The sequence below is a fragment of the Limulus polyphemus genome, unplaced genomic scaffold, assembly GCF_000517525.1.
Source record: "Limulus polyphemus unplaced genomic scaffold, Limulus_polyphemus-2.1.2 Scaffold4732, whole genome shotgun sequence".
Taxonomy (NCBI): domain Eukaryota; kingdom Metazoa; phylum Arthropoda; class Merostomata; order Xiphosura; family Limulidae; genus Limulus; species Limulus polyphemus.
In genome coordinates, this window is record NW_013670342.1 from 38,782 (window position 1) to 46,774 (window position 7,993).

At 36.6% G+C, this 7,993-nt stretch overlaps 1 protein-coding gene across 5 annotated transcripts in view; it reads right to left on the minus strand.

The window, feature by feature from the left end:
• Window positions 1-7,993, minus strand: part of LOC106471606 (prolactin-releasing peptide receptor-like) — a 23,982-nt gene that overhangs the window by 5,137 nt on the left and 10,852 nt on the right. The window contains exon 1 of one of the 5 annotated variants that reach the window (XM_022400223.1): window positions 1,713-2,397. The exons of 3 other annotated variants lie outside the window; for them this stretch is intronic. The gene's annotated coding sequence lies outside the window, so the exon portion shown is untranslated. Of the gene's footprint in view, window positions 1-1,493; window positions 1,513-1,712; window positions 2,398-7,993 lie in introns of those variants that run through there. One more of the 5 variants, XM_022400222.1, reaches the window with a different exon arrangement.

The window sequence follows — 7,993 nt, forward strand, 5'->3', positions numbered from 1 at the left end:
GACTAGAGAGAAGGCAGCTAGTCATCACCACCCACCGCCAACTCTTGGGCTACCTTTTATCAACGAATATGGGATTGACCGTCACATTATAACGCCCCCACGGCTGAAAGGGTGAGCATGTTTAGTGGGATTCGAACCCGCGACTCGTAGAGTACGATTCGAGCGCTCCCTAACCACCTCACCGTGCCGGGCCCTTTTTTGCGAAAAGTGCGATCTTTAATTTCGAGGTCGTGGCAAAAAAAATGTTTGCTTGAAGTTAAGCACAGAGGGCTATCTGTGCGCTGCCCATCACGGGTATCGAAACCCGGTTTCTAGCGTTGTAAGTCCGCAGACATATCGCTGCGCCACTAGGGGGCCTTGTAAAAATCTGTTATGTAGAACTAACTATGAACTGTTTTATGACATAGAAATGTTTCTTTGTTTGGCTTTCACATTACTTCGTCTTTTCGTTTTGAAATTCAAATTTACAAAATACACACTGGTGGTTTATAGCCTCCGTGTCGATAAGTGTGCGTGGATTTGAACAATAAATAAACAGACAAGTTTGTATAATAAATAATATCCTGAATAATTATTTGTGCGGATAAAACGTTGTTATAAAGTTAAAGAAATAAAATAATCCACTCAAAAATCACTATCTCTCATATAATACGTCCCAAATACGCTGAAACTTGTCTTACTACACAGGGAAGGGGGGTGTGGCTGTAATTTCAAACAACATTTTGAGTCAGGTTTGTTATTTAAAAGGGCAACCGGGTTTCGATACCCGTGGTGGGCAGAACACAGATATATATAGCTCTTTGTGTAGCTGTGTGCTTAATAACAAACAACAACTGAATAACCTATAATTTATGTTTTTTTATTCAACATGTATACCACCTTATTCGGGTGTGTTAATGTTTTTATATAATGTGATTTTAAAGTAGTTCTTGTTCTGGCTGTTCGATGTTCAACTAGAGACTTATATAGCCCCTCCCCCACCCGGGTTTTCCCGGTTGTACGTAATGAAATTTATATTAACTAACAAACTATCTAGTCAGCGCGAAAAATCTTCTACCCAAGAGAGTAATGTTTTCATCTTTTTTTTTTTTAATACATATATTATTTCTACGCTCACTGTACAAAACATGGCGGTCGAAATGTAGCCTAAACCTCGAAGCACGTCATGAAACTGGCCTCACGTGGATTGCAAGACTGAAAGATCATGCGAGCACGTGCCCCTTGGGATCATGTACGTCAACATATAGCTTAAAGCAGTTTCTAGGATGTGGAACTTTCTGAAGAATCGTATAAACCCAGAAAGAGTGATTTCTTCATTTAAAAAATATAGAAATTTATTTGGAAAAATGGGATTAATTAAATCCAAGAAACTTAAAGTTAAAAGATAACTACTTTTGACATACATAAGACAATAGCACAAACATAAAAAATACAAGTTCTCTAGCTTACCGTTGTATCAGTCCTTGACCCCCGTTACAAGTTCTCTAGCTTACCGTTGTATCAGTCCTCGACCCCCGTTACAAGTTCTCTAGCTTACCGTTGTATCAGTCCTCGACTCCCGTTACAAGTTCTCTAGCTTACCGTTGTATCAGTTTTCAACCCCCGTTACAAGTTCTCTAGCTTATCGTTGTATCAATCCTCAACCCCCGTTACAAGCTCTCTAACTTGGCGTTGATCAGTCGTCGACCCAAGTTTCAAATTCTTTAGTTTACTGTTGTATCAGTCCTCGACCCCAGTTACAAGTTCTTTAGTTTACTGTTGTATCAGTCCTCGACCTAGTTACGAGTTCTTTAGTTTACTGTTGTATCAGTCCTCGACCTAGTTACGAGTTCTTTAGTTTACTGTTGTATCAGTCCTCGACCCCTGTAAATATGGTTCCTTTTTTTTTAACAACAACCATAACTTTTTAATTCTAGATGGACTCCATAACCCTATCGACTTTATAAGCACATTTTTCTGTACCAAACTACTTATGGGCCATACGTGTCGCACGAGAACTTTCAAACAAAAAATACCACGAATACTAACTGTTGTGTATCACAAAGAAAACGACGATTTCACCCCCTTTATCACCCTCGGTTCTTTACCCTGATTGTTCTAACTGGCAAAAACATAAGGTTTTTATTTAGAAGGGTCATGAAAATAATAGGTTTATTTGAGGGTTAAAACATCATTATCGATATAGATGTCGCTCGTATCATTTAATATCTACACAAATGTTGCCCGTGTCATCCATTATCTATACAGATAACTAGCGGGCGTCATTTAGTTGAGATAAGAAAGTATGTGGTTAATGGGTTGTTTTATTATTTCTACGATTGCTGAGCTGACGAAGTACAATTTATGTGATCTCTTATTTCTCACCGTTGACGACGACGAGATTTTAAATAAACGAAACCCGGGTCAGTTAGGTTTCCACGACACTGGCTACAGTTAGGCTTATTTATTTTACGCAGATTACGTTACCGTATCACTAACAAGCCTAACAACGTTGATGGAGTAAATTGATTTTTGAGGCGAAGATAGCATCAAATCAAGTAACTGAGAAGGAACAACAACAACGATATTTGAAAATTAATGTCACTTGATTGCTTCTCGTGTTTTATTTAAGTTCTATAAAGATCCATATTTTATTATCATGCAATTATGATCACCTGTATTATTATTATTATCATTACCAGGCTTGCCTAAGAGCAGTTAAGCCTATCTTTTCAGATCTGGTAATTAAATTTTACATTTTCCTTGTGCTAATAGAAACAGTGGGAAATTCAATTAACGAAGACTATAAAATGTGTCTGGGCTCGCTCCTAATGTTCAACATAAATATTTTAAATACTCACCCTCCACCCCCCGAAGGACTACCCACTATTCGCAGTAAAACGAGATTAGCAGAAAAAAAAACAAAAAAACAACGATTTAATTCGGGCCTTATTTTGGGATTTAACCTTTAATTAACCTTCACCTGGTCTGTTAGAAAAATTAATCTCGTAATAAACGTTAGGAGGAGACTGGTGTCCAGCATTGCCATAGCATGGAGTTTTTTTGCTCATGAAATGTTGAATAGGATTTCTTTGTTAGGTTTTATTTTAATTCGCGCAAAGCTAGTGAAAGGTTATCTGCGCTAACCGTCCCTAATTTGTAGACTAGAAGGCATTTCAACACCACGCACCGCCAACTCTTGAAGTGACTGTCATATTATAAAGCTCCCACAACTGAAGAGGCAAGCATGTTCAGGGACGGGTTTCGAACCCGCATTCTTCAGACTACGAGTCGAGGGCTAATCGAAAAGTCCTAGGTGAGTTTCAAGAAGAAAAAAACATCATATCTTGTATTCGTCCACTCCTCAATCCGACCGGTTAGGGTTAATTAATACGTCGGTTTTCCAAATTGAGGCATCAAATGGTGAAAATTAACAAGACGGTTGATGTTAGGCAATTTACACTGGAAAAAAAAAAGTGTTATTGATAAAAATAAGAGTGTGAATTTCAAAAGTTGTATCGTAATGTCATCCAATAATTTGGTATCCAGAAGCTTGAAAATATTGGCAGACGACAATCTAAGCCTATTAGAATAGCATTTACTAATACTAAAACTGTAAATATCTTTTAATTATAATTTCTTCTATTGTTGGGAAGCTTGAAAACATTGGAAGACAACCGTCTAAGCCTATTAATTCATAGCATTTGCTAACGTTAAAACGAAATCTGTTTTAATTATAATTTTCTCTGTTGTTAGGCTATTTCGTTGGAAAACCTTGAAACTAAATATTTAATTAGGCCTAAAATGGTTCACTAATCATTAGAAAATATACGATTCCTAATATTACAGTTTCATGCAACCAGGTAGAGAAGAATTGAAAGATGAACTGAAGCACCATTAATATTATTCAGAAAGGCTAAACATATCACCAGCTCTATTTTGTACAGTGTAAACCGAAACGTTTCTTACAATAACGCCCTTAATACGTCTCTATTCAAACACAAGGATGGAAATAGAAATTTATTGTCTGCTTTCGACAGTTAAAACAAGCGTGTGTGTTATTAATAATGCAGAAAGTAACACCAAAAAGGCTAATTAGGCCTTTGAATAATAGACTAAAAACTAACGAGCAGTCGCGAATGATCGCTCCCTCTATGAGATAATCAGCTATTAATTACAAAACACTGTAGCGTCTTTTTAACTCTTTAAATTCAGTGCGATATTAGTCTACTTCTCACATCCCTCCCCCTCGGTGGGTCAGCGGTAAGTTTACGGACTTACAATGCTAAAATCCGTGGTCGGTTCCCCGCGGTAGACAAAGCAGAAGGTCCCATTGTGACTTTGCGTTAAAATGAGCAAATAATAATCTATTTCCGACGGTTCCAAGCATAAAAGTGGTATATATAATAACAAGAAAATATGATAATGTAGTTTTAGAAAAACAATGACAATAATGTTAACTAAGAAATAAGAGAGAGGCTTCATGAACTAAATTTTGTTTCCTTGGAAACTCTTTGTGTTTTCTTACAGATATTAATATTCCAGTTGTTTCAAGGCCAAAATGAAGCCAAAAGACAGAAACGCTACAGTTGTTTTCTAGACCGAACTGGCAACAAAGGCCAAAGAAAATACTCTGAAACCAACACAAAAGCTCAACTTGCTTCAAGATCTAACTGAAAACAGAGACCAAAGAAAACACTCTCAAACCAATAAAAAAAAAGCCCCACTTGCTTCAATATCTAACTGAAAACAGAAACTAAATAAGATATTCTCAAAGAGAATTTAAATTTGAATACATTTGTTTCAGATATCCACGTAAAGCTACACAAATGCTACCCAAGCTATCTCTCGCTAACTTATAAACGAAATTGAAGCCAATAGCACCCAATATTAACTGTTTGGCTACTGTAATCCACTAGATTTGATTGTCGCCCTTAAGACGTACCCACGGCTCCATGGTGTCGTTACAGAAGGTTAATAATGTTACGTAATTGATTATCACTCTTATAACGCACCATGGAAAGATTGGCAGTGACGGCTGGTAGTTATTAATCACCTGGTTAATTCATTTAATGCGGTAAGCTGATATGTTTCTTTAAACAAATTTAGTGTTAGTATCTGGTATGATAGGGCTACCTTTATAGAGAGGGAATTAGCAATTTTATCATTCAGATGCAAGACGTTGAGGTCTTATGAAGTCGCTGGCCTCTTAACGGTCGAGCGAGTCCCAGTGGTGATCATGGATCTGAGGATCTTCCCTACGTATCTCGTTACCACAGTAAATAAAGTGATCTTTGTTACGTGTTTCGTACCTTACAAGATATGGATGCATTGGTCGACTAGCTGTCTTTACCATTTCAAATTTCAGTACGACACTAGAGCCTTCGTGTAGATCCAACAGAAACAAACAAGCACGTTCTTCTTTTATAAAAGAAAAGACTTTAGTAGCTTTGTATTTAAACGGTATCAGCCAATCACGTTGTTTCTTTGTTATATCAGAGGGGCAGTAAAAATCTCGATCGGGAGACGTTTCCTTAAGGGGTTTATAAATCCTTAAACATTACTAAAGGCCTGTCAATAATGAATAACTTTGTTACTCAGCTCAGATACCGTGAAAATATATGTTATGTTATACACGATAACCAGTCTTTATAAGGATCTCGCGCGTGTAATGCGTCAAACACTGCATGGTGACGACACACACAAGCCTCGAGCGTAAAAGGCTCTTGAAGGCTTCACTTTGTAAAATCTAATAAAACTTGCTAATATCGTCGATCCGGGTTTACCTACGATTCTCTCGACTTACCTTATTGATGCGAATACGATCTTAACGCTCCGTCGAACTCGGGTGCCAGTGAAATATTTATAAAGGCTGGAGAGTAGTGTTCGTTCAATGCAGCTTTCAGTTGAGAATTTTCGGTTGTTTATTACTGTACTCGTGGTGTTATATATGGCGCTCATAATCTAAGCGTCGTTCAGACAATAAAATCTGGAGCATATCCTACCGATGCACGATAAGTCACAAGTGCATAGCAGGGATAAGTAGATAGGCGACAGCTTGAAAAACGATATTCTAAAAACGCATTTCTGGTAGTTGTGTAGATTAATCTTCCTAGTGGTTAACGCGGTGAATTGCACTTCATGTGGTCCAAGGTTCACGCCGTGATGCCGCTCTACAGTTTCCGCTGTTATTGTCTTTTAAGAGTGGCAATAGCAGTCAATATCTTTTAAAGACCTAGTGGCGGCTGGTGTTTGTTAACTGGTTGCCTTGATCCTGATCAGTAGTCCAAAATAAGGAATGTGTATACAATACAGAATGGACTATTTGTGCCGTGCCTACCACGGGTATCGAAACACAATTTTAGCGTTATCAGCCCCCAGAGTTGACGCTTAGCCACTAGGGGAAGAAGGGGGACATTTCTTTATTGGGTAAAGCAGATAAACCTATAATAAAACCTTCACGACAAGAATTCAAACCGTAACATCAAACTTTATAGATAGTTAGTGCTATGCCTTTCTGCGCGTAATAAGAATATTGCTTCGGGCAATTAAACAGTCACGTTGCTTTGATCCTATAATATTTCTCATTGACTTATATTTAATAGTCTCCAAACACGGGAAGTGTATCGTAATCCACGCAGGAACAAGGAGGTAATTAATTGTTCTGTCAACCAAATAGTTCCTTATTGCATATTTTAAAAGACAAGGCCATAAAGTTGATTTCTATCGTTAGGCCTCATTAAGTTTCAAATGTGTTATTCACACTCCATGAGGAATGTGAAAAATATAATTAGTATGAATTAGTTACTACCTTTGTTACTGTCAAGTTTACTTACAAAATTACCTTTAGTCCTATTTCAAATATCCTGGAAATTATTTATTAAGTTAATACGTCTTTTATTTTAAGGTTAGTCTTAGTATTGGGCAGATGAGCTTTAAAACATTCAACTTCGCTTTTGTGTGTGTTTTATGAATTATTATTACTCTTGATTAAGACAACGCTGGAACTTTAGAAATCTGCTATACGAATTTGTTCCAGAAAAAAAGTAAAAGAGCTAAGTTATAGTATGATAACTTCAGATAATTTCACGTGTCATTTCTAAGCCTAATTTCTAAGAATATGAATAAATATTTGCATATCTAGTATAACATTGCTATCCCGAATCACTAGCGATTATACGTGTCGAAATCAGTGGTAACAAATGTGCGAACACTTTTATAAGAACCGGTTTCAACTCCATTATATTCACATTATTCCGTAACGCTAGGTTGCACATACACAAAGTGTTGATAAAACATTTCATACAAGTTTAGATAGAGCGGTATTCTATTTGTTGGATTTCAAGCATGACAGTCGGGCCATTGCAGGCAGCAGTTTGATATATATACACACGTAGTGAAAAGGGAGTAGACTCCACTGTGTAACGAAACAAAGACATCAACAATAAAACAGGGACTTAAACGTAAGAAATCAAGGCCGTGAACAGCAATAAAACAAGGACTTGAATGTAACAAACCAAAGACATCAACATTAAAACAAAGACATGAACATGTCTTTGGTTTGTTACGAACGTAACAAACTAAAAACATCAACAATAAAACAAAGACATGAACGTAACAAACCAAAGACATCAACAATAAACAAAGACATGAACGTAACAAACCAAAGACATCAACATTAAAACAAAGACATGAACGTAACAAACCAAAGACATCAACATTAAAACAAAGACATGAACGTAACAAACCAAAGACATCAACAATAAAACAAAGACTTGAATGTAACAAACCAAAGACATCAACAATAAAACAAAGACATGAACGTAACAAACCAAAGACATCAACAATAAAACAAAGACTTGAATGTAACAAACCAAAGACATCAACAATAAAACAAATACTTGAATGTAACAAACCAAAGACATCAACAATAAAACAAAGACTTGAATGTAACAAACCAAAGACATCAACAATAAAACAAATACTTGAATGTAACAAACCAAAGACATCAACA